We start from the raw sequence: 27,929 nt of genomic DNA, 5'->3' as shown, positions 1-27,929 counted from the left end.
AGCTGTGTAGTGTGTACCCATGCTACCATGAGTATACATGCTTTTAATTTCAATAATGATTATGTGTTTGAAATTGCTAGGTTACAAACAAAAAGAAATCTTCAGGATAGGACTTTTCAGATTTTCTGAAAGATATGTCCTGGGATTAGTCCCTTTACTAGTTAAAACACAAGGTAGCAAGGGAGAGAGGGGGGGGGTCCCTGAATTGTCCATTTTGGAGGATCAATTAAATTAATGAGTGTTACTTTATTATCACTTTCTTTTTAGAGGTTTTCCCACATTTTTTTAATATATTGGTGCCGGGATGTGCACAGACACTGCAGCAGGTCGAATATATGCTATAGGTATTCAGTTGGCTACCTGCCCATCACTTCATTGTCAGAAGGTAGCTGTGTTGGCTAATAATGTACGGTTTAATGGGCCTTTTTGCAGGTGATATTTTAATTATGCAAACATGTACATGGTTATGGGTATGAATATTCATTAAACATTCTTCCACAGTAATTAAGGTTGTTAATATATGCACAAAACAATGTTGCAATTAAATTAGTGCAGGTTAAACCATGGAGCTATAAACCTGGGATTATATCTCCATGGTTAAACCAAGTTTATATCATTTATATTAAATTTGCAATGTATTATCACATGTAGACACTGCTTGGTGATATACTGTAGTATTGCTAGAATAGTGACCAGAATGGACCTAAAAACTAATATAGGCCTAGTGTAATCTCTTTGACAAATTTTAGGGTGGGTTAATAAATTTCTATTCAGGAGGATAGCTGGGTGTTGAGAGAAACAATTAAAAAAAGAGCAAATACAAATGCACAACAATTTGCTTTCGTTTTATCCCACGTGTTATCATGAACTGATTTGACCAAATGATAGGAGTATTTTGGTATAAGACCCTAATTTGAAAGAAAGGGATCTGAGAAGGTGGCTAAATCAATAGAAATATCAGGTTCATTTCAATTTCTGTAAGAGTCCTTGTAGGACACGAGTGGTGACAATTTCATCACCTAAGTATTATTTTCATCGGCATTTCAGCAGGAGGCACATGTACACCTGATTTTGATGGAATCTGCAATGGAAGTTGTGTAACATGTTTTTTTTTCTTCAAATACCTATCCAAGCTCATAGGCCTTACATGTTAATGGAATACATATGGACCACCTAATGCGTTCAGCTTATAAATGCTAGGCCTGGGTCGAAAATACTGTTCACAAGCAGCACAGTTATCACTAAATCACTTTGTTTTTTGTCATCTAAAAGCAATATTTGTTTGCATGATTGTAACTACAAAGTCATTCACCATATGCATATCAAGTTATCAACCCATGCTTAAAGTTTGCATCCCTTTGTTGGCCAGTGCAAGAGTATAAGGAGTATGTGTGGAGATTGCCCAGAGAATGAAAGATCTAGCTCATTCATTTGTTCTCAAAGTTATAATTTACTGAGCATATATTAAAGATGATCATGATGGTGGTACATTCAGTAGACTTAATGACTTGCAGTTCTGTCAGGAATTTTCATGTACTGCAGCCATAAACACAAATTCCGCTAAGAACACATTTTAGTATTTTTTTAGCTGCGTATAATTAAAGCAACATTAAAACCTTTACATAGGACTTCATAATTATCTGATATGAATTTCAAAATGAAAAGAAAACTGAATTGTGATATGAAGCAAGAATGACACATGAACATAACAGAGTTCAGTAGTAGTTGAATTGTTGTCATAAAGAAGTATCCGAGAAAATGTCCTAGGTACGTACATTCATATGCAGTTCATAACTAAAGTACCAACAAAGCCATAGCCTTTTGTCCAAAATTCATCCCCAATGAACCCATATGCTTATTTCAACATCTATTTAAGTAAAATTTGCTACTTGGTTAATAACCATGCAAGAAGTCTTTCCTTCCATACTGTAACTCTACAGTGTGAATTTCTGTCATTAGTATAAAAAAATTCTGCAAATTCCCTTCAAAGATTAATTTGTAACATTTCTAAATGCTTACAATATATAGATACCAAAGTATAGGTTGTACCATGGAGGTAAAGTCAATGGTTGTACCAATGTATGCTTCCTACATCAGTTAGGTGTAACCCTGTCATCTCACTGACAGATTCCAAGGCAATTTTCTGACTAACTATCAATCACTCATCCAGGTACTTATACATCTGTTCCCCCCCCCCCACCCCACATTCAAAGGTGATGAAAATGGTTACCAGGCCTATGATAGTCCCTAGTGACAATTACCAGCTAGATTGTCAGCTAGATCACTGCAAGTGACTTGTATCTCACTTCAGAGATTTCCCATTGGACTTTCATATAGCAGTTGGGTTTGACAAGTCAGTAAGTAATAGGTTTGGTAATGAAGAAAAAAATGGTAACTGAGTCTTCCAGTGTGAGTTACAATAAAATAAAAAAATAAAAAAATAATTGAATGTTTAGCATTTTACAAAACTCAGATATAAATCACTTGAACATCAGTTCGTATGATTACATTGTGTATGGTTCTGAATGCCATTTTACATCTTTTTTTTAGATGGGTGTGGATATGATTGGAACCCTTCCAGAGACCATCAATGGAAATAAGTACATCATATAAACCCTATGTGACTATTTTTCAAAATGGCCAGAGGCTGTTGCTGTAAGAAACAGCAAAAACTGTTGCAAACTTTCTGTTTGAAACCATGGCCAGGTAAATATCCATCTACTTTTGTTTCTACTTTACATAGCATACTTATGGAATTAGTTACGCAAACCTGCATTTGCACTGTTTTAACTGTAACCCAGAAAGCGGCCAAATGGTTACAGGAATTTATAGAAGTTGTTTTTTAAGTTAATGTCAATAAAATGTTAGTGGGATATGGTCAGTGCTTTTAACTTACTTTTTTTTTAAATCAGTGCTGAAATGATTTCCTGATTAAACCATGCAGCCATTCTGCAGATGCCAGTAGTTCATTACATTACTCGTAATCAATACTTTAACAATAGTTATTTAAATGTTTCCATTTATTTAGATTTGGGTGCATGAAAATTGTCATCTCAGACCAGAGAGGAGAATTTGTTAATGCTCTGAACAAGTCCCTGTTTGACATGATAGGGGTAGACCACAGAGAATCCTCTAGCTACCACCCACAGACCAATGGGCTTGATGAAAGATTTAACCAAACTCTGCAAAGGTCAATCATCAAGGTTGTCAATGAAAACCAAGATGACTGAGATGAAATGCTGTCTTCAATTCTCATGGGGTACCATACAGCCAAACATGGTTCAACAGGTCCTTCACCTTTTGCTGTGATGTTTGGAAGGTTTGTAATAATTTAAACCTACCATTGCTGAATAGAGATTTAAATTTGCTAAGGCCATATACAGAGAAAAAGCAATCAGGGATAAGAGAGTTTGGACAAATCTTGAATAGCTACACCAGTCCTCTGTACCATAAAATCTAATTTGACACATCCCAGGTCCTGGGAAAAACCGCTAAATAGAGGACCATCAATAACCCAATTTAAGTTACAATATCTAAACAAATAAATATTAACCCTGTATATAGTACACTCTGCAGCAAGTACAAAATATGAACTTTCATTAAACTGTAAATGCATGCCCATTAATTTAAAAGATACATGCAATTAATGCCACTGACATTGGTTTTGTTTTTCATATACTATATATTTATCATAATTGGCTGGTATGCAAGTTGGACCTATAACAGCACAGAATATAAAGGGTTTTATATTTGTGCTGGTTTGAGTATGTGATGTGACTCAGATTTCTGGTTCAATGGTCTTGATAGTAAAAATAAAATATATAAAAATTTATTTATTCTTCAGTCAACAAAGTGTTGTGAATAATCGATTGTTAATTTATCTTCATATATCCAGAGAGCCATTGCTACCAGTCGACATGGAAGACTCCATTGTCCAACCAGAAGCTCCTACTATACAGACTGCAGCGATGCACAGCGGGAGAGGGTTTTTCAACTCATGTCACAGTCGTGGGACATAATCAAAGGTGTTGTGAAAGAAAATATTGGCAAAGCCCAAGAACGGCAATAAAAGAATTTGGATAATAGGCACCAAAAAAGGTAATTATATAATGCTATGTTGTACATTGAAGTTGTAGTTAAATGAATGGCAACATATGCATTGTATTATGATGTTAACGTATATCTGCTGGATTTTATTTTATTCAGAGCTTCGAAGTTGGTTCCAGTGTTCTCGTACGGAATGCTAGAAAGGATGCCCGAATAGGAGGGAAGCTTGAAAACTCTTGGCTAATTGGGCCGTATGAAGTGAAGGCTGTGAATGAGAAAGGATTGTACACACTTATGAAAAGTACCACAGGCCTTCCTCAGAAGAAGAAATTCAATTCAATTTTACTTAAAGAATTTTGCACAAGTAAGATTTCTTTGCAGTATTTTTTTTGGGAGGGGGGGGGGGGGGGGTGGGGAGGAGGAGGATTGGCATGATTCCTCCAGAATTTCCTTAAAAATAATCAGCAACTTAATCAGTTCTGAATATTTGCTGGCTTATGTGAGGGTAAAGGACTGCCTTCACACAATAAATCAGTTTCGACTTAATGGCCTACAAAATTAACCATCATTGCCAACAATAATAAAGACAGGAATAAGTTACTTGGAAGAAAACTTCAGTTTCCTGACAATTGTTTTCAGAAATTAAATTTCATTTGTTTTAGTTTCGAGAAGATAATTTTATGTGATGTCAGTTTGAAACTCTGCAATTTAATGTTCAACTTCTGAAGAGCAGCTTTCCAGGCTTTGATAATAATCGTAACCTATCATTCATGCTGGCGTGTGTGTGCGTGTCTTTGTACCGCCCACATTGTAAACACGATATCTCAAGAATCGAAGCTTAGATTGATCCCATAGTTTGTGCAAAAGAGTACATTGTTGAGTACAAGAAGGGTATTGTATTGTTTGAGGTCAAAGGTCATTCGGGTCAGAAGCCTAATGTTGTGGGCTGAGGTCATAGGCGTACGGGACCATTTTAGTTTGGGGGGCAGAAAGTTTTATGCCCGAAAGTTCCTGTGACACTATCTAAGCGGAGCGCCACCATCGGTTGGCGCGTAGAGTACAAGAACATTTTTGGCAAAAAAGCCTCTCAGATTGCCGGAAACGGCACATCTGAGGCCTTGCAAGTTGCATATAAACATTCTTTATTTTATAATCTCACATTTTAGAAATTTACACTTCCCAAAAAATTTGGCATATTAGAAGAAGAAAAAATGGTTACATCACTTTGAAGAGGAAAAATAGGACAGCATATTTAAGCTCATATTTAGTTACCGTATTTATTATTTTAACACAGTACTCAGCTACCTCCAGAAAAACATACATTGTTCAACGACACGTAGGCGGGATAATGTCGCTGTGTCGGGTGAGACTGCAATTTGTCTCACAAAACAGTATAAAATGTAACAAAGAATATGATAAACCTGTACTTCTAGGCTTGTATGCACTCCCCCCCCCCCCCCACCATCCATTCCATCAAAAAGAACATGTTTCTTATATACACTCATGTCGGAGATGTCCAGGTATACAGTTGACTAGTTAGAAAAAGAAAATTGATCGTGCAAAAAGCGTGGTAGCCCAGGTGAGCTGCGCTTACGGTGGTGTTACACGGAAATATTCGGGCATCATGATGATAAATAAAGAAAACCAATGAATTGTCGGGCAAAAATTTGAAAAAGATTTGGGCAAGCTACTGCATATATATATATATATATATATATATATATATATATAATTTCTCCTCTTAGGCTGCCCGAATTTTTCAGGACTTTTGCCCGAATTTCTTGTACTCTGGAAATTTGTTTTTTTAAGACTGCCCCCCCCCCCCCGCATCGTACGCCTATGGCCGAGGTCAATGGATCGTTTGAGGGTTCAAATTGTGAACACCATGTTTTACACAATATTTCAAAAGCACAGATGTCATATTTAGTGTGTTGATGTTTCACATTTAGTAAATGAAACCTGTTGTTGAGGTCATCATCATTTCAGAATAGCCTTTGATATTGCAAATTTATTGTTTGTCACATCACACTGCTTTACTAAGATCGAGTAAGTTGTACACCCTATAACTATAAATTATGTCAGATTCATGAACAAAACTGCTCATGTTACATCATTGAATTAATGCTATTTGAAATAAGTACATGGCATTGCTCACAATATTGCTAGTAATATGAGTAATATTATAATAATATTTCCAAGGAATTTTCTGTGCTATGATAGCTGAAGGAGAGAGGGAATCCTTTACACTGGCCATGTGGCGAGTTTTTCAAAATATTTTTGTAATGGCCTATTTTTACAATTCATGGTTAAGTAAGTTTCCAGTGTGCTATGATTGTGTTCTTTGCTTTGATTCAACAGAGATCTGTTTGCAACAGTTTTTCTTCAAGGTCCACGAAGCAGTTGTATGACCAATTGAAGAAACTCAAAAAGTTTAAGTACAGTAAGTGTTAAATATTTCATTAAAGTGGGATTATATGCACTCCATAATCATGCAGTTACTGATACCAACCTCAGTGGTATACATTGGCAGTTACAAGCAAAATTTTGTAGTGCTTCAGCAACTCTCAAAATTCAAGCAGAAACAAATATTGATTAATATTAATGATAAAGGTGCTCTACCTGTTACCTATCATCATCGCTCGGCCAAACGTTTTTAGATGTTTCGCTACTTGTTGCAAACTTTTGTTGTGCTATATAGTAATGATATGTATACTTTCAATGGTTAAGCACTGCATTTAAAGGAACTTTTTATTGAAAAATGGGATCCAGTCCTTCTGGTCATATCATTGTTTGTAAGTTTATCGCCCTTAGCCTTGCTTTGTCATGAATTTTACTTTCTGTGATTGAGTGCTTGAACTGTTGGCCCGTCCTGCCAGAAAATTTGAATCTAACACTGACTTACCTCGAGACGTGACCTTAGTGCTGCATATAGGTCACACTTGATCAGATCTCACTCTAAGCTTGGCCTTGATACAATACACAGGAATGCGTACAGACTTCAATAGGTTATCAACTTGCCATACTGTATATCTGGATGCTCGCATGCTCAAGGAGGATCAGATCCCACACTTGGGGATTCAAGTTGCTATACTCTGAATAATCGCATGCTTAAGGAGGATCAAGCAGACCCCACAAATGAGGTGATCAACTTGCTAGTCTGAATCTCACATGCTCAAGTAGGACGAGACCTACAAGGGCGATCAACTTGCTATAGTTTGCATTCTCGCATGCTCAAGGATGATCAGACCCTACAATTTGGGTGATCAACATCCTATAGTATAAATTATGCATGGTTAAGGAGGATCAGACCCACAAGGTCGAACAACATGCTAGTCTGAATATACTCCATACATGCTCACGGTGGATCAGATCACCCACAATTGGGGGATCAATTTGCTACAGTCTGAATGCTCGCATGCTCATGGAGGATCAGATCTGCATTTGTGGCAATAAACAATATTGCTAGTCTGAATGCTTCACCTTGTTATTATCGAATGCTGCAACATACATTAATTTAAAGTACCCATTCGTAATGATTGCTGAAATCATGTTTTCACAGTAATATTTACTTTCTATTTAATTTCTGTAACTTTGAAGCAATGCTTACTATTCATGCGTCCTTTTCTGCAGGCTGAATTACCTCAATGACGTTCTTGTCTCTCATGCTGTGGACCATCTCTACCACCTTGTCACTGGTTGCACCGAAACAGAAGCTGAAGCAGCCTGTAGTCAACTGCGCAAAGCTTACCAAAGTTATGATCCTGATGCACAATTATCTTTTCAATATGATATGTGGTGTAAACATGCATTTTGTTTAGCTTGAATGTGGTTACTTATTAACTTCTCTATTCAGTCCATAATTTTAAACTTTTATGTATAGGTATAGGTTGGTGCCAAGGGTCAGAGCATTTCACCAGGATAGGAAGGGAGGCTATCCAAGCTGAATATGATGAGGTTGGAGATGATCAGGTGTTTGAGTATAACAACCAGTGGTTAAGACAAGAACTTGATAATTTATGATAAAAAGGTTTCTTTCTTTCATGCATATCGTTATTGTTTGTCCCTCACCCCCACTGATAGACAATTCCAGTAAAATAAATCCCTCTTCAAGTTTAAGTATGTTTATTTGTGCAAGATAGATTAAAAACAGCAAGCAACAAGAAAAACAAAGCATAAATGCCGTCAGATAGCACTTTTTGGAACCGGCAATAAGTGTCCTTATATTAAGTAATATTTAATTCACACATTCCCTTTGTTCAAACCACACTAGATTGGTTTCAATTCAATTCATAACCCCCCCCCCCCCTCACGCACACACTTCCTCCCCCTCCATATATATCAAAGGGTCTGTTTTTCTCCCCCTGGCAAGGAGAAAAATGTGCACACAATTAGTATACTGAATAGAATTAGTATTTCTATTATCTTATAATGCATAAGTAATGTCATTGTAAGGTTGAATCAAGAGCAATCTTCCCAGAGAACTCCAGTCAGAATGATGGTATAAGTAAATCCTGGGATTGTTTTTGTTGATTGTGAAGTTCAAAGGACTCTAAGGTGACAAAATTCTAAAAAAAGTCTCACATAACAAGCATATATTTTACCACACGTAGAAGTTAAGTTGTTCTATTGGTAGTTGTAATCTATAAACTCATGTGTCACATCCAGGACAGTAAATGGCAATTAGTTCGTCTTTCTTCAGGTAAATGGAATTTTTACATTCACCATCTAATTTTTTAAATTCTGTTCTGCTATGCTTTGCTTTGGTCACACGAATTGGTACTAATTAACAGAAAACTGGCTAAAACAAGCAGAACAATTATCTTTCCAAGATGAGGGAAGCCAGCTCACTTGATATAGCATACATTCATTGTTAGTTCTAAGCATAAACTTAGAGTCGTGACGGTATGGGTTAGAAAAAAATGATTTGTCATATGCGTCATCTCAATATCAATGCTTAATTTGTTTGCTGATTTAATAAACCTATGCGTTAATACTTGTGTGTGCGGTATGACACCTGGCTTCAAACACGCTATCTCAAGAAGGAAAGCTTGGAAAATGTAAGATTTGGTATGTATGTGAATCATATTGATTATATCCTATATTTTTGGGGTGAATGTCAAAGGGTAAACAGGGTTCAAGTTGCGAAAACCTTGTACAAATTATAAGTTCAAGAAAGGAAGCTGAAGAGATATCATATTTAGTCTGTAAGTATACCACATGGTTAAAAGAGGCCTTTGTTATTGTGGAGATTAACAGTGGTCAAATTTTGTAAACCTATAAAACTTGATATCTCAAGATGAGGACGCTGGAAGAAATCTCATATTTATTGTAGTATGTATCACATTCAGTGAGTACAAGCAGGCTATCAGTGGTCATTTGTGTCAGCATCTGTCATTGTGAATATACCGTTTGTCACTTCTGGCTGTATTACTAAGATCAAGTGGGTCAGTATGTCCCATTCATATGAAATGATACTCATGTTGGATCATAGAAACCAGTCTGGTTTATGCATACATGCTACTTGACAGCTGTCCTCATATGCCTTTCAAGTATATCAAGGCAAGTAACAACTGGGATATAGTTTCTTTATCTGTGATGCATTATGTAGTTGTTCTAACTGAATAAGCGTTTTCGTAGAAAAGGTCTTGTATCATGTAAGTTAACTAAAATCTCAATTAAAGATGCAGAAGTAGAACGCACTCATCATACAGTATATCTAGGTGTTTGTATTGATGACAAACTAAGTTTCACTGGTCATATAAGCAGAATACTTAAACGGGTGTACTTCATAGTCTCAACTCTATCGTATATAGTTCCATATTTTCATGTTGATGTAAGGAGTTTTTACTGCCAATATCTTACCACACCTAATATATGCTGTTTCTGCTTGGTATCACTTTTTACTAATTAAAAGATAATAAGAGAATTTTTTTAAAGTATTGTTCTAGAATTTTTAATATAGATTTTGCATACAGAGAAATGACAGACATTCTTTGCATACCGAACTTAACTCTGTACTTCGAGAAACTACTAGGTATAATCTGAGAAACAAAGCATAACACCAAAATTCAGAATTAATGTGTATAGAAATAGTTTTATTTATCGTGCTGCTATTTATTTACAAAATGGTAATCTGGATAATTTATTGTAGACAGCTGCACTTGTACGTTTTGTATATATATATGTATATGTATGTGTGTATATATGTGTGTATATGTGTATATATGTATATGTATGTATGTGTATATATGTGTATTTTTATTTTCAGTGTTGACTGGCCTTGGATGCTCCCCAGTAAAGGATTCAGGTGATTATACTGTTGACTGTGTCAAGACCAAACTTTTAGTGCAAAGAATATTTATTTAATGTCAAAGGAAAAGGTGGGCCAAATATGTAGACAAAAGCAAGAGAAATGTTAACTGATACCAAGTTGTCTGAATTGTGTACAAATATGATTTCACTGGCTTCAGCTTGCATTTCCCAATTAGCCCTAATTCATTTTTTTCTTTTCAAACATTTGAACAATAGTTTTTGAGATACTTTGACTTACACTAAACAATCTGAGTGTAGTAGAACTGGTTCTCATACAGCCTCCTTTCCCAGTATTTATGTTAAGCCTGATACTTAGTGTGACCAGCAGCATGTCATTTGAAGGTAGTCTGTATAGGCCCCAAAGTTGTATTGTGACATCAAGAAGTACTTTCCTTGAGGTCTTTATAATCTCCAAATTTTTCTCAGACATTTTAAAAGAACATGCAAAAGGACAGAATGTCCCAGTGAGGTAAATTTCCTACAGGTGGTACAAAAACAGTTTAATAATTTTGACCATAGGTGACCATATTTTAGTATCTGGCATATTTGAAGCCAATGCAACATAACTTTCAGCTGATTTTTGTTGAAAATAAATGATATAGCTTAGAGGCCTTTATGCCCATTAACAATACATCGTAGCAACAAACGTTTTTGGTGTTTATCAATACCAGTTGTGCATGTTGAGATATTCGTTTGGAAATAGCTTCTAATGAATAATGCACTGCCTGACTGTGCAGGCAATATATCATGATTCGATCGTTGACATGTCATGAACACACGAAAACACCCTACACAAACCCTCTGCTCCTATACCATATGATTTTATATTGTTTCCCAAGTACCATTTCCAACCAGCTAGGCATTGCCCAATCTTAAAATATATCACATGGAAAGGGACTCCCAAGTATTTTCACCATAGTTCACATTCACAGCCTGTCGATAATTGGATTAACAGTAGTCTACCTTTAATTGATTGCCTCACCAACAAATACTGCTAGGCTACAACTGTGGACGCCAAAGCATGGTTTACTTTGATTTATGTAACCCTGTTTTCCATGTGAATGTCATTTTGTCTTGAGATCCCCAAGATTTCAAAAGTTACTACATGTAAGGCTGTTATTTCAATGGTTGTCAAGCATTAGTATTAAAAGTAGAAGGGAAATTGGATGATTTTTTATAAACAACGTATTTGAAACAGCTTGTACTAAAAATAAAGAAACAGATACAGTTGTTCTATGTCACAATAGACGTAGGATGTTGCACGAGTCTTGCAGCACTTTTGTCATTTTATAGCAATGTATTTATCTTATGCAGCAGAGAACATGAAGGAGAATTAAATTTGCAATAAATTTTAAATTAAATTGATATTTCCATTCATTTGTGTCTGTCCAAATAGTATCATGCAAGAAATCATTAATGACCATATATTTCAGCCGTTCATCATGCAGTGAAATTGGTCTAAAGTTCCTCTATAAATCCTGCCATTAAGAAATGCAATTAAGATGAAAAGGCATACTCCAAAGAAGCCTTGCTGCCCTGATGTTTTTGCACTACGTTTCCATGCAGAAAAGCTTGTAGGACACATTTATCCGTGCTATTCTCTCATCCTGTCCGCGCGGACAGAAAATCACCACACACGGACGATTTTTCCTAGTTAATAGTGTCCGTCCGGACAGATAATACTGTCCGCCGGACACAATTCCCCCCGAGAAAGTTGTCCTACGGACACAATTCCCGTGGAATAGTGTCCATGAGACACCCGGACACTATTCCCTGTCACACCGGCATAGAACTTTTACTGTTTTTTGTCGTATACAATAGCCTACATGCGAACTTCACACATTCGGTAGGCCGCATATACAAAAAAGTGACAACTTGTGTTTTTTTAACTTGTGCACCATGGAATATGCACAGTGCACGCCGTACTACTCTACTGTATATAGGACTCGACCAAGGCCAACGTACAATAACGACATTGGGCGAAGTCTGAGAACTGACAAAGCAGCCTGCTATTAGTTGATAGTCCCGCACATGTGTCAGTCGTAACGTGTTTATAAACAATCAATCTATATTTAGATTACACTTATTACGCGATAGGCATATGACTAACTGTTGGCTATTTTCAGAAAATTCGCAAGTGATGAAAAATTAAAAAAAAACGGGAGGATAGAATATGAAACCGGGAGGCCGGGAGATTCGGGTAAAAAACCGGGAGTCTCCCGGTAAAAACATGCATTGTATGGCAGTTGCTTTACACGGTACAACCTCTTACTTTTTAAGAAAAGTCACCCAAGAAAGAACCTGGGCAAAAAAATAAAATAAACAAACAACGCACCGAATGATCAGCTCTCAAAGCCAGCCCTCCGGCATCGAGACTGTGACTAGTATTGGTATAACGTTATGTGTAATTATATATAATAACGTATATATAAGTATATATGATAACGTGACGAGTGCCTATACTTTCACTCAACCAGCTCTACAGCCTTATTCTTCCGTCCGGTGCCTGCAGGATGCCAGGTATGACTAAACACTTCAAATATCTGAGGTTACATTCGACAACAGATAAGTTGACCTGTGACGTATTTCCGTGTCCAAGAACCCCCTATGTTATTCCGATGGCAGTGGCACGAAATTGAAAGTGTAAATTATTTTGTACGAGTTGTTGATGACGGTTTAGTCCAGGAGCCCAGAAGGTTTATTCGGCTGAAGAGGTACAAAAGGTTTGGTGGCCTGATTGTGTTGGTAGGTGACCAAGCTTCAATAAAATGTGTTGCTGCCGGGGCACACCCTGTGTGGTAGGTGAGGGGGTCACAAAATAAGGGGGCAAAATATGCTTTTATTTAGCTGAAGAGGTACAAGCACAAAAGTTGCTGGGTCTTATACCCAGTAGGGTACCTTGCATCATGGTGGCAATGACAGCAATATCTGACTGCATGGGGCCCCAGACAGTAGCCCAAAAGGGGCCCGCCCATATGGTATTATTCAGCTGAAAAGGTACAAGGGTGAATTAATTTGCATTTGAACTATTACACATTGTGGTGTACTAAAACACTAATGACAGTAACTTTGTCCTGCATAGGGGCCCAAACAGTAGCCCTAAGAATGGGCCATGCGGTACAACCAGCTGTTGACTAATTTATCTAGCTGAAAAGTTAAATGAACAAAACTTGTTGGATACTGCTCCCAGCAAGACTAATTACATTGCTGTAGCAACAACAGCAATATATGACTGCATGGGGCCCCAGACAGTGGCCCAAAAGAGGCCCGCCCATATGGTATTATTCAGCTGGAAAGGTACAAGGGTAGATCCTTTTGCATTTAAACTATTACACATTGGGGTATACTAAAATACTAATGACAGTAACTTTGTCCTGCATATATGCCCAAACAGTAACCCTAAAGATAGGCCCTGCAGCCCAACCAGCTTTTAGCTAATTTCCCTACCTGAACAGGTACATAAACAAAACGAGTTGGATACCGCTTCGAGCAAGACTAAATCTATTGCTGCAATATTGACAGCATATCTGCCTGCACGGGGCAAGACGGCGGATAACAATTAAATCATCAAATCATGGTGAGTACAAATTCTTCTGTTTCTCAAATACTCATTAGTTTAGCTATAAAATTCTAGTTAAGGGGGTACCTTCACAGAAAAATGATAACATTTGCTGGTTTCCACATTTCTAGCAATTGCCATAAATAACTATATCCCATCCCTTTCAATTGACAAGCTTTCCTTTTCCCAAACAATATTATTTTATTTATAATTTGAGGATTTTCGGGTAGTATTAATAATACGCCCTTGTGCATCGCTTGCATTATTATAAAGGTATCTGTGTTTAATCACGGTAGTCTAATAACCCCGATCGTGCATTATCCTATTGATAAACCCACGCTGACCGTTGATTAACTCCGTTCATTCATACCTTATGATTTTTGTCAATAAAAAGGCAAAAATACAACAAAAAAATTACCAGATTTGATGAATGTGTTACCCCGTAGAATGAGTTTATTAACTACCAAAACAACAATGCACATGTGCAAAATAAAGAAAAATCGCCCAAATAATCACGTATATTCACAACAATTTTACGGCTATCAGTAAAAAAATGCATCAAACATGGGAATGGAAGCAATTAGAAAGATTATAGATTAACATGAGCACCATCATGAACATGGACAGTTAATCAACGTTCTTCGTACTTCCATAGCAACCGCGCCGCTCGGAACATGATGTACGGCCCTGGCCTACGTACGTATATCACGTACGTTAACATGTATATCAACGAACGAGTGGACGGACAATCTAGTCCAGTATAGTGTAACTTTGTGTTGAATTATACGGTCAGTTTATTCATCATGAAATATATTAAATTAAACCGTTGAACTAGCTTAACGTTAGGCCTACTGGAGAAGTTTCGGTCTAGATCGATTATTTTGTTTTGAGGAAAACATTCACCAGGCCTTAGAACGCTTGGGGAACATTTTCGTAGGGCATATCCTAGTTGCCTTTGATGATTTAACGTTATTAGGACTACATTAGTTTAGGCTAGCCTAACACTAACAACAACGCAAAGGTTAGACCTAACGTTAGGCTAAGTCCGTGAAGTTAACGTTAATTCTTTTTTGTGTGTGTTTTAGCCAAGCTGGGTTTCGTGTCTCTTACTAGGCATAAGAACAACTTGCAAAAGGTAAATCAGATTTATTGGCGCAGATATTGGGGTTAGAGTATACCTAACGTTGGTCCAAACGTAAGGATACACTATAGGCCTAGGAAATGTAACGGTGTCACAATTTCGCAATTTTGTTATAGCCGATTTATAACCTTGTATTCATACGCCGGTGATTGACCGTGAGGTTATCATCGATTAACCCACGGTCAGCTGACTATAATGGACCAATCAGTTTGTAGAATTGTAATTAGGTATGAATAAATAAAAATTATCTTCAATTCCCTATTACATTTTTACATTACTTGTGATATTCTTCGCACAGGAATATTCAATTTCCTTGATTGGAAAATAAGTTTGCACTAAAAGGATCCCAAATAACTGAGACTTCACATGAAATTGCAAAAGCATGCAACCAGCGAGGGTATTCCTGCCCAAAAAAAGGAACATTGGAAGGATTATTTACTCTTGTCAGAAGCATCCAAAAGGTGAATATTGCTGTAGGAAAAAAGAAAATTCATTCCGAAAGTCCACTGCAAAATAGGCTCGATTGGCTTTGAAAGGAACAGAAAGACAGGTGAGGTGTCTCACTGATACCCTACCACATGTTCGTGCACTACTATTGGGACCAGTTCCACTACATGATTAGGCAGTACAAAAGGAATTTGGAAACACTGCCATTAGTTCAAGACAAAGACATAGACCTAAATTATAATGGACAAAACATTGGTAGGGCCTAGGCCTACAATTGAGGGGAGAACCGATTCAAATTGATTGACATTGACAGGCCTAGTGCACCCGATACTCATAGCTAGTACAGTAACTACTGTTCATGTTCCACACAAGGGGGCACCAACGTCGAAGGGCACTTTGCAGAAATTCGATTGGACTGATGCAGCCTGATATTTAGTACCCTTTATAACTTATTGTATTATCTTATTTGCGTATACACATCACTCCATCAACGCCACCCCCCCCCCCCAAGGAAACAATGCATACTAGCACTGCAGTATCTAATGTACAAATTGGGAAACAAGGAAAAAGACAAAATGAGGTGAAATCATTATAAAGTCCAAGTCCCTGCACACGCGATCGATAAATGCATGAAAGCAAATGAAATATGTCACAATATTGAAAGAAAAGTAGTTTTCTATGTGTTTTTCAAATGGTTAAACTGATATTATTATGATCATTATTATTGTAACGACTTTCCCAATAATTATAACAAATTTGGAAGGGTTATAACACGGCAAATGATTGTATGTTATTGGCATGCGATGTAATAACCAACGCATGCCTATATGATATGCACATTAACATGTTGAACGCGCGCGTAGCGCGAGAAAAAATTTTGGTAATATTTTTCGGGCAAGTCGTTACAGCCCCCCCCCCCCCCCCCCCAATCAAATTGGGCTCCTACGCCTGTGGTAGTAAACATTTAAAACTTCCCGAGATATTTCATTTGACGTGGGCTTCGCTTTGTAAACTCTTTTTATTTAGAAATTTTTATGTAGAAAAAGGGCACATTTTTAATCTGAGGAAAAGTGGGGGGCACGTGCCCCCTGTGCCCCCCCCGGTTCCGCCGCCCTTGGTTCCACAACCCTGCATCAGTAACTACTGCGCTGTGTTCGTAACACGGTAACATGTGTTACAGGTAGCACAGTAATTACTGCAAAGAAGAATGTTTCAATCAAATGGATTTACTAATACGATTAGGGAAAGTTAAGCTACCATCTGAATCTCGCATGCAGTATAAAATAACCGCCGCAGTGTGTTGGCTACGTATTGTGCCAGCGCCGACCATGCACTCCGTACTGTACGGCTAGGGAGTAGTCTTCGTTACCCAGCCGCCGCGCATTTTCACCTTTCGGACTCGTAGTTCAATGTGTAACAGCTTTGCAGTAATAACTGTGCCACCTGTAACACATGTTACCGTGTTGCGAACACAGCGCAGTAGTTAATGATGCACGGTTGTGGAACATGAACAGTAAATACTGTACTAGCTATGAGTATCGGGTGGCAGCGCAGCTAACGATGAAATTCGTCAGCCCGCGAACCATACGCTGCGACGACCTTGCGCAGGCACAAGCAGTTACGCAGCGCAGCTGCAGAGTGCATGTAGGCACAAGCAGTTACGCAGCGCAACTGCAGAGTGCATAACTCGACCCTCTGCACAAGCCAGACATAATCTAAAATAATCAACAGTTCCCCATATAGAACAAAGGCGGCCTTGTCCACCGGAACTGTTTACATAAAGCCCCGGAAGCAAGAACCAACTCTCGCAGCCAGCAATAAACTGATACTCAAGTTACACAAACTAGAGACCTCCCAGATTAAACATTACGTAAGAAACATTTTAATACGGTGAAACAGGCAAGATAGAAAATACACACACGAGAAAAGTACGTTGCTTTCTCGTAACAATGTCATCATTATCTTATCATGGTTACACAGAATATATTTTCCATACCTTATTAACTTATGAACAAATTTCAATTCAAAAGCTTTATAATACTAGTTTATGTATGTCTTCACCACTCATTTCATATCTACCCATATCAGGTGTATCATTCAGATGCACTTTAATCATGTAGGGTCTTACTGCAGTCATCTTACATGAATATTTCTAACCTACGCCAATTGGTTTGCGTAAAGTATCATATAAATGTCTTCTTGACGTCATCGCCTTGTACAGAACAATGCTGATTGCAATGGAATCTCCAAATACAATATAAATTAAAGTTTCGATGTTGGAGAAAGGACTCTTTCTCAAAAATTGACTTTGCGTTGATGACGCTTTCCATATATATATATATATATATATATATATATATATATATATATATATATATATATATATATATATATATATATATATATATATTTTTTTTTTTTTTTTACGCTTCTAGCCTGTTGGTTTATTTACGAAAGTGTATCGTTAGGCCTAACCAATATACATGAAATAGAGCCATTATAATGTGAAATTATCCAAACGGTTGCATTGTCTTCCTAAAATTCTGATTCAAAATTGCCGCTTCAATATTGTAAGGCACTTCACAGTACGGTATGGATTTTGGAAAAGGAACACCGAGGCCCCCTCTTACCCTACCCACCCAAAAATTAGAGGAAACGTATTGTGACTTTAATTTTAGGCCTAAAACTACATGGAAATAATAAATGCTAATTGTGTTGTTGAGACGGTTAAACTAATGGATGGTCATTTCAGATATTGTTTTTCCAATTGCATTGAATAAAAAAAACGTCTTTTTTACTTTTAAGTGCAGTGCAGTTTTCTCACATGTGGAACTTCATATGTTTTCTGTCCTACCTAACGCCACTTTACAAAGTGTTTAATGCATATCACATGACTTATTTTGGTCATATTTATACATAGATTTCATGTTGGTAAAGGCGTTGCTACAATGTGTCGTGCCATATATTTACAGTATACATAAGCTATTCCCCATTAGCGTCTGTGTGGGTTTCTGTCCCCAAACCAATCCATAATCCCACCAAATTGAATAGAATGTTACACTATCAATGATAACACATTTACGTCATATTTAAGACCACAAACCCGAAGAGAAGACATCAACACAAAATATCAAACGCAAAGTTGTAAAAGTGGTGTATTATAAGCAGAATGGGAATTACAATATTTCACTATTCCAGTCATAGCCTCACAATGAGGGATAATTCAACAACATAATGATATCATTTTGATGGAAATGTAACGGCAACTAAGGTTTAAAGAATACCACATACTGCATAGAAAGGACAAGGCATACCTCTTGTTATTTGCCTTACTTTCAATTTAAATATGAAGTACAACTACGACACCAAATTATTATCACATTGTAAGCGGAATGTAATAATGATAAGCAAAAGCTGCTTTTCTTACTTGTTCTCTCTGATTGGTAGATGAATCACGCATTTTGTAACCCAGTTAACACAGACTAAAATGGGGACCCTATGCCTTACACGGTTGTCAAACATCCACGTATAGTAGAAAATTATGATATAATACTGCATTGCAATTAAATATGAAATTTTACTGCGGTACTTATATATGGAATCAATAACCGATCAATGCACTGGATACAATTTACGACAATCCCTTCATTGCTGTAGAAACGTCGTATTTACCGATTAAAGTAGTCTAGATGTAATCCGCCAAAAATATACATAACAAAAGCATAGGATCACAGGTCTAGCACAGGTCTGCTATGTTAACGTAAAATGGCGCCGTTCCGTATTCAGTTGAGTATTGTTAAAATATCTGATGAGTTTAAAAGTTCATGTTTGCTTTTCGCAGCAAGGTTTTAGGGATATAAAGAATATCTTATCATAAAACAGTATTTGATCAGTTTGTTCACTGATTTTTCTAGCGAGAGCGCACAACATATTGAATGGCAATGATAATTCATCAAGTGTTCTTCACTTTAATCCCTTATATAAGCACCCAACTATCTAGCCAGCTTCAGAAGCTTTAATAATGTTATGCCGTGAGTGGGCATTTTGCTCTTTTTTCTCCTAGTAACGTTATGAATTCATTTATTTATTGGGTGAAGAAAATTAACACCAAACGATTGTTCCAGAAATACTTTTATACTACTATTTATTTCATTAATAAACCTAAAAGAAGGAACGACCACTTAACCACGGTGAAGAGGGTCTTAAGCCCAAACTCAAAGATGGTTATCGGATTAACTTTGATGGCAATGTTATGGTAATTTAAGTGAAAAGTTTTGCTTACGAATGGTTACTGGATTCCACTAACATATGTTGTTACGTCTATTTGTTTTCAATATTAAAAGCGGTATTCAATAGTTATAAAGAACGCTTGTGTGCCATTCTGGTTATTACTGATTGGTCAATATTGTGATACAACTTATTTTGTAAACATTTCTCTTTGTCCCTCCACTGTTTATCACCTACCTCTCCTCTTCCCATGTTGGTTTCAATCTTCTCTTCATCCCTTGTGTACTAATCCCCTTATACATATATATATATATATATATATATATACATATACATACATATATATATATATATGTATATATATATATATATTAAATACACGTCTGTTCTCCTTTTAATTGCAGTATGGCTTTCTCAGAAGTGGAACTTTGTACTTTTTTTCAATCCTACTAAACGTCACTACTTACTGTTCAATGCATACGATATGACTCATTTTGATGATATTTATACATGCATTTAATGTTGGTTTTCGAAAGTGTTGTGCCATATCTTTACAGTATATATGACATGTCCCTCCATTGTCGTCTGCAGGGGTTTTTGTCCCCTAAACTATCCATACTCCCACCAGATTTAAGTGAATGTTACAGTTTCAATGATTACTCCTTGACGTCATGTACAAGACCACAAACCCGAAGGGAGACATCAACATAGCCTGTCAAAATCGAAGCTGCGGGAGTGGTGTATATTAAGAAGAAAGTGAGTTACAATATTCACTATTCCAGTCATACATAGCCTTACAATGAGTGATAGTCCAAAAACAATATGATATCACTTTGATGGAAATTGAATGTCAACTTAGGTTTGAAGAAGACCAGATACTTCATACAAAGGACAGGGCAGAGCTCTTGGTGTAAGCCTTACTTTCACTTGTAATGAGAAATACAACTACGGGCAAGTTATTATACAGGTGTGAGCGGAATAAAATAATGATGAGTAAAGAATGCTTTGTTTCCTAGTTCTTTCTGATTTGTAAATGAATCTGTAAACCAGTTAACACAGGCTAAAATAGGAGTTAATGCTCTACACGGTTGTCAAACATCCACGTATAGTAGAAAATTATGAAGAATACTGCATTAAAATTAAGCAGAAATGTTTTTTCAGTATTTATATATGTAAGTAATAACCGATGAGCGCACTTCTATGTTAGCAGAACAGTAACAAACGTAGTACTTACCGTATAAGGTATAGTTTGGATTTAATCCGCCAAAAATATGCAATTTAAATCATTAATAAGCATAGAATCACAGGTCTAGCATAGGTCTGCCAAGTTAACATAAAATGGCGCCGTTCGGTATTCAGTTGAGTATTGTCTATAGATCTGATGATTTCCGAAATTCATGTTTGCTTTTCGCAGCAAGGGTATATGGATATAAAGAATATGTGATGAATATGTGTAGTTGTTATCAAAATTCACATTTACCTTACACTGTGACAGGAATTGCAGCGACTGACATAGATGATGTCAATTACCATTTGTTATTGACACATCTGTGCCGCATTTTGTCTAAAGAGCGATCTCTCACATTTCGAGTGCTAAATATTATATATGTATATTTATTTAATATTATATTTAATTACACTGATCCTTGTGTGTCTGTTCTACCGCTGAACTAATATTTATATTTTTTTAATTAGTCTGACGGTTTTATATTGAACGCACTACCTACAGTCATTTACAACAAAACAACATTGCTAACTTTTTTTCGCGGGGGAGAAGTGAGGAAAACGGGTGACACATTTTCCCTTATTAACTTGATTCAAGTATTATTTATTACTGAATTGCATAAATGGTCATGTACACGGCCTCGTGACGTCATTATATTATACATATCATTACGGCTGAATTTCTGATGATTGAACAATTATACGATATTAAAATTAAGGAAGTTATAATAAACCAATGCAGGTTAACTTATTTGATTGGAAAGGAAAAACAATTACTATGCGAATGGCTTGAAGAAAATACTCTTAGTATAATGTTTGAGCATTTCCTGTGCACTGGTAGAACAACGCACAATACTCAATACATTCACTTTCGTTTGATTGGTTTGTGTTTGCATCCATAACTGTTTGCTCAGAGGTTTTGCTTTGAAGTTATTTTATACTTAGGTGATACTCAACGGCAACATAATGCAATAAAATAAAAATAAAAAAGGAAATGATTCTAGAAGTAGGGGATTATGTTTTTGATTATTTCATTCTCTTCTTATGGTATTCCATATATATATATATATATATATATATATATATATATATATATATATATATATATATATGTATATATATATATATATATAGAATCAATACATTTATTACTAAAATAACGACATTTTCTGAAAATAGAAATAACAGTACAGGTCACATTAGTTGACTTTTACTGAATGGTGTCATTTGAATAGGTTTATGTATGATACACGGTGTACCTCGCGTCTTGTTAAGATGTGTAATTTATACTACCAGGTACCTACACTGCGTATTGACATGGCTTACATAGCTTCATGATTTAATGTGTTTGTATGAATATGTCTGCAACTTCATTATTTTCCTCAATGACAATATTTTGAACATAATTTGAGTATATACAAAATGAAACAACATCATAATAAAAGCAAACGCCTGTCTGTTGGCTGACATGTTATCTATCTGGCTTGAGTTTGTCTGTTTTTTTTTTTTTGTCATATTGTTGTAATCATATTTTCTTTATAGATCTAGTGATGGGTAGTTAAGTAATTAAAATTTATATATACTGCCAGTAAGGAATTCCCCTATGAGGCGCCTCAGAGAACCACTAGTCCTGATGCATTTAATCAGGAGTCATAAAGCATCTTTGGACATAATAACACAAGAGTCGGAGGATTTTATTTATCTTATAAGCCTTTTTGTATTCTTGACTATTTGAGAATTTGCGTTTGGTTTATAGTGTGTTCTTTTTATTATTTTATTCATTGTTTTGTATGTAAAGGAACCACAATAGTCTGCTGTACACATTTTTCTGTGTTATCCCCACACAAGTGTCTTGTTTTGCCTTTGCATTGATGGTGTGAAATAAATCAAATCAAAATCAAGTTCCACACAAGCTACGTCCTTGTATCATCTACTTAAACTTTGAAATTAAGATAAGTTTAAGTGATTCCAGCAATCGAATCAGTATGTCATAAGATAATAGAGGATGGTTGTATGTTGTCTCTGTGTGATTGCAAACTGTTGTCTCTAGTCGACTCGCAGGCACAAACAGTCCAGATCAGGATAAGGCGGCAGCATCTCCATTTAGTTATATTGTCATTAGAACATAAGTCACATTGTGTTTCAGAGTTCTCTATTTAGACCTTAAAGTGTTTGCTTTATAAAAATATGTTTTGATAATTACGATTATTATTCCTTTACACTCTACTCAAGCGTTCATGAAAATTGAAAGCTACAAAGAATTGAACATTGCTTTAAATGAAGTATATTTTGTCGGTGTTTTTCTATATTTTATTTTTTTAAACACAGGGTAATGATCAGAGAGACATTTATCCTCAACATCAACACATGGCACAATGTTATCCTGGTTCAAATCCTGACTTCCTGACTATCCTGACTTCAGTAACTTTGTCGTGCATTAACATGCCGAGAAGCCAACTATATATTCATCCGTTGTGACTTGAGTTACTGACATGTTTGTTTCGTAGTCATTAAAATAGGCCAAGGACACTTAGTAGCTATAATATATAAGTTCATGTAGCCTTTTTATGTACCATGTGCACTGCGTAACAACACTTATAATAATAATATAGGGCGCTGTATGCAAGAAATGGTCAGCTGGTCAACATTTTGGTTGATATGAGTATTATACAACACTATATATCCACTAGACGACATTATAACCGCCATGTCAGCAGCATTTCTTAACATTAAAACCAAACCAAACGGTTGTTCCAAAACCCAGGTTAAGTATTTATGTTTTGTGTTATCAGTAATCCATTCGGAACTTCGATAAACACTTCAGCAAAACGTAAGTAAATACAAAGGTAGATGTTAATAATAGACAACGAATATAAGGTACGAATCAGAAAAGGGTGCATTCTAGTATATTATAGTTTTTATTTTTATCTGAGAGTGAAAACATAAAATGACTCCGCAAAACGAAGCAAACGGAAAAATGTATTCGGCGAACTTTTATGGAATTTAATTGTAATCTGCATATTAAATGTATTTACTTGTAGTCTACATATACAGAATCCGATCATAGCAAGTTTGCTAGTATGTGTGGTACATGCATCCAAATAAGTTGGGTAGGTGCTTATTTGTTTGATCCTGTCACTTAAATATTTGTATTATAGTTTGATGTGATGCAGGTTGGAATTCTTAGTTAAATTATACAACTGATTGCTAGGTACAGAGATAACCATACTAGTCGGCTGTTAGATGTCGTACTTTCGTTCGTATATTTCTAATTTGGATATAACGACCAGGCAAGTTAGGGTTGGCACTCGGAGACAAAGTTACAGAGTCGAATCATATTAGTGACCGGGTAGTATGCATTTCTTAAGATATTGGAAATAGTTTATTCTTACTTCATTTGTCTTTCCGTTCCTGCTTGTGATTTAAGAGCGTTCAACGTTTTTCTGTTTAATAACTCGTTTGCTTGACTTGAAAAAAATAAGATTTGGTTTACAATATGACCTTAAATTATGACATATCATAGCTTGACATTTACAGCAAATAACGTCGTTTCTCTTGCTACTTTTACTTGTCATGATAAAACTGATTATGCAACAAACCGCGCAGTGTTTATACGAGTATTTGTGTGTGTGGTAATCTTCTTAAACCGTCCGTGTGTGTCACTAGCCGGCGTGTAAAGATACACTTGTGTCCAGTCCGCAAACTTAACATGATGGTCATATTGTTATTTCCGTTAAACTTTTTCCAGGCACAAATAAAGTAAAAAGAATTAATTTGGAAAGAACTTCATATTTCTTCGCTAAATTCTAATTACAGGCAAAGTCTTTGAGTGTAAAATGTCTGTACTGTAATAACAGAGCTTTGCAGCTCATAGTTTCTCGCAATCAATATATACATATCGTAGTTGCGGTCGCAGCAATGGAAACTAGTAAAATATAATTAAAAAGTGATCCATCTCTTTATAAAGAATTATCCCTTTAAACATATTAACGTATAAAAAGACTCAAGTAACTTCAAATTTGATTTGGGTGGAGTTGATGTTTAGACAAGGATTGGTTATGATTGATATGAGTCACGTGAACATCGAATGGCGCCATACCGTTTTGAGCAATCTACTATACTTACATGGTCAGTGGTACCAAAGATCATGTTTGGTTTTTGATTGATGAGCTGATATCAACAGTGCGTTATCTATTTTGTTGGCACACCAGTGCACTACAAAGTATATCGATAGGTCACTGACGTATTGAATGATAAATAGTTTAACAGAGTTATCCTCCTTACTTTTACTCTTCTTAATCTCACACAAGTAAGCAGCATTTGTCATATTTCCAATAAAGTCTTCCCACATTTGATGATAATATGGACTCCAAGGGTATAAACTTTATATATGAGTAATATTCTGTCTTCGTAGGTTATGTGTGGCAAATAATAATTTACATTTGCTTTTCATTGAAAGGTATTGTATAGAAACCTACGTTGGGAGTACGTTAACACCTTTATTGGCACATGAGCGTAGTGTTCTTTGTTTATTCGAGCAAAATTACCATGATAAAATACTTCCATGATTGTTGAATGATTGTTCCTTGTATATTAAAATATGTTCTTCTTCAACGCATCTAATCATGTTGCCAACTGTTATAATGTTATCATTATCTTATCATGATTTTGTATGGTATATTTTCCATACGTTATTAACTTTTGAAAAAATTCAAAAATTCAAAATCTTAATAAAAGTAGTATATGTATATTTTTACCACTCATTGCATACATACCCATATCGGGCGTATGATTCACATGCACATTTATCATGTAAGGTCTTGCTACAGATTTCATTTACTTATCATGTGTTAATTAAAACAAACTCTCTGTTCTTAGTAGAGTGGTCAATTACATTCACTTGTGTATTATTGTTTCTTATTTTGGATATAATATTTGAAAGTAATGCTTTGCATTTATGTGTCAGTACCATGTGCACTAAGTTACTATACTCAATAGTTCTTGTATTAATTAAACACCAAATCAAGTGCTTTATGCTAATGGTTAAAAGTTTTGTATTTAGTTTCTTTAATTGCCATTTCGCAGTTAAAATTGCATTTGTCTCTTTGTTATTCATACATGTTTCGCGGAAGCTAAGAATATATGTATTTCAATTGGCTTACAAATAATTAATTCAGTAATCCCATATTATACTGCTCAATTTCGTTTCATTTTATGAGTTGTTTGTTGACTACTTTAGTCTTAACCTTTGAGTGTGATGTCCGTTGTCATTTCTAACTGATACAATGCACTATATCAGTATAAAAAGTTCAATGAAGTCAAGGTTCGTCCTACATAAATGGAACAAAATATCCGTGTTAAATATAAACTTATCAGATAAGAAAAGTATACGAATACAGTTCATTTTTAGTAGTTTGTAGTATATGTAGTATGTGTAGTATGTGTGACTTGCTGTACTTCGTTTCGCTAGATAAAATAGATTCGTGGTACAAATTGTGTCCATAATCCCTTTAAAGATTTTTTTTGGAATTGTAATGGCTCTTTGTATCTATTTTTTCCCTAAAATGTTCTGATATTGATATAATCAATTAGCCTAACTCATTCTCTTTTGTTTCAATGTAAGCATTGCTAGACATTGCTCTTTTGGGGCTTTATTAGTCTTAACATTTGCTTTCGCAGGTATTAATGACTTTCTATATCTTATAAGATACATTGTTTTAGTTTAAACTGTTCAGTAATATTGCAGTTCATCTATCAACGTTTCATCATTGTAAGAGAGCCATGTGTCTTACAGGGTTTATCAATATTTTATTCTTAAGCATTGGGATATATTTTTATTATTTTCTTTTATATTTACAAACTGATAAATCTTGGTTAAGCATGTATTTGTTTTATTTGAGCTGTATCCTTGTTCTACCACTGTTTGAGATTAATTCGTTATGAATGCTCTCCTAACCAATTACTCACTACAGTATCTGAGTTAATTGATTGAGTTTGGTGAACAAACAACTTGCGGATTAACTGACCACGCTATTTTGCTCATTGCATTAAATTTTGTATAGAAGCGTGGCTTCAAAGACTATGTTGTGTACACGTGATTCAAATATCCATTTCATTGTTGTCTCTATGTCTTTCACTTACAATCCCTGGATACGTACCTCCAGACTGAAGTAGTATAAACAAGTCATAATGTGATCGATGATAACTTTCCTTCGTTTACAAGGCTGAGAAGTGTAAATGAACATGTCAAAACAAACTCTTAAGTGTCAGCGGGCAGCCATTTCATTCATCTTTATCTTGGTTGCTCGTTTATATGGTTGAAAACCAGATATTCAAAAACACATGTGCTTTCGATGACGTATACAAAGTTGATGCTGTCAAAGTTCTATTTTAGACTTTCCAAAGTTTGTTCCGTGTTTAATTGGCATGAAGTGATCCTACAATAAATAAATATTCAATATTTAATATTAATTGTTAGAACCCTCAAGCAGAGTAAGAGATCTATCCAAGTACCCATTCTTGACATTACGCGTTCAATATTAAGTCACATGCATAAATTAACATATATAACCATATCAGTAACGAATTGTTTTTATGTATCAATACCGTACATGAGACACATTCTTGACACAATTGTGAAAGAAAATTATGAATAGAACCATATTGAATCAATCACGAACTGTTCCTACGGTAATTGTATGATAGCATTAAATTAACCATGTCCCGAATTTTCGAAAACGTACTGCAAATCCTTCTTAGAACACTGGCCATTTAAGTTAGCAGAAATATTAGAGAGAAAAAGTAAACATAAAAAAAAACTTACTTACCGTAGAAATAAGACTAATTAACCGGCATGATCATATGTAGGAGAAACACTGTAAAACGTATAGAATTCCAAGTTTATACGACAAACAGTCTGCAATATTGATATAAAATGGCGCAGATGTGCTGTGAGTGGGCTTATTTCAATGT

The 27,929-nt window shown here is 35.7% G+C and overlaps 1 protein-coding gene and 1 long non-coding RNA gene across 4 annotated transcripts in view; one reads left to right on the top strand and one right to left on the bottom strand.

Annotated features, from left to right (window-relative positions):
* LOC139983509 (galactose-3-O-sulfotransferase 2-like) overlaps positions 1 to 27,929 on the bottom strand; it is a 39,311-nt gene extending 11,382 nt beyond the window's left edge. Inside the window, exon 1 of one of the 2 annotated variants that reach the window (XM_071997095.1) lies at positions 27,785 to 27,929. The gene's annotated coding sequence lies outside the window, so the exon portion shown is untranslated. Of the gene's footprint in view, positions 1 to 12,694; positions 12,867 to 27,784 lie in introns of those variants that run through there. The other variant, XM_071997094.1, reaches the window with a different exon arrangement.
* LOC139983510 (uncharacterized) lies at positions 2,714 to 8,350 on the top strand. Of its 2 annotated transcripts, XR_011798724.1 has the most exons (4): positions 2,714 to 3,319; positions 3,896 to 4,098; positions 4,207 to 4,411; positions 6,406 to 8,350. It is a non-coding gene; the product is annotated as an uncharacterized lncRNA (long non-coding RNA). The 2 variants fall into 2 exon arrangements; XR_011798723.1 differs by having other exon boundaries at positions 2,714 to 4,098.

This window comes from Apostichopus japonicus, chromosome 16 (genome assembly GCF_037975245.1).
Source record: "Apostichopus japonicus isolate 1M-3 chromosome 16, ASM3797524v1, whole genome shotgun sequence".
In the NCBI taxonomy this organism is placed as follows: Eukaryota; Metazoa; Echinodermata; class Holothuroidea; order Aspidochirotida; family Stichopodidae; genus Apostichopus; species Apostichopus japonicus.
This window is presented reverse-complemented; position numbering and strand designations above follow the sequence as displayed.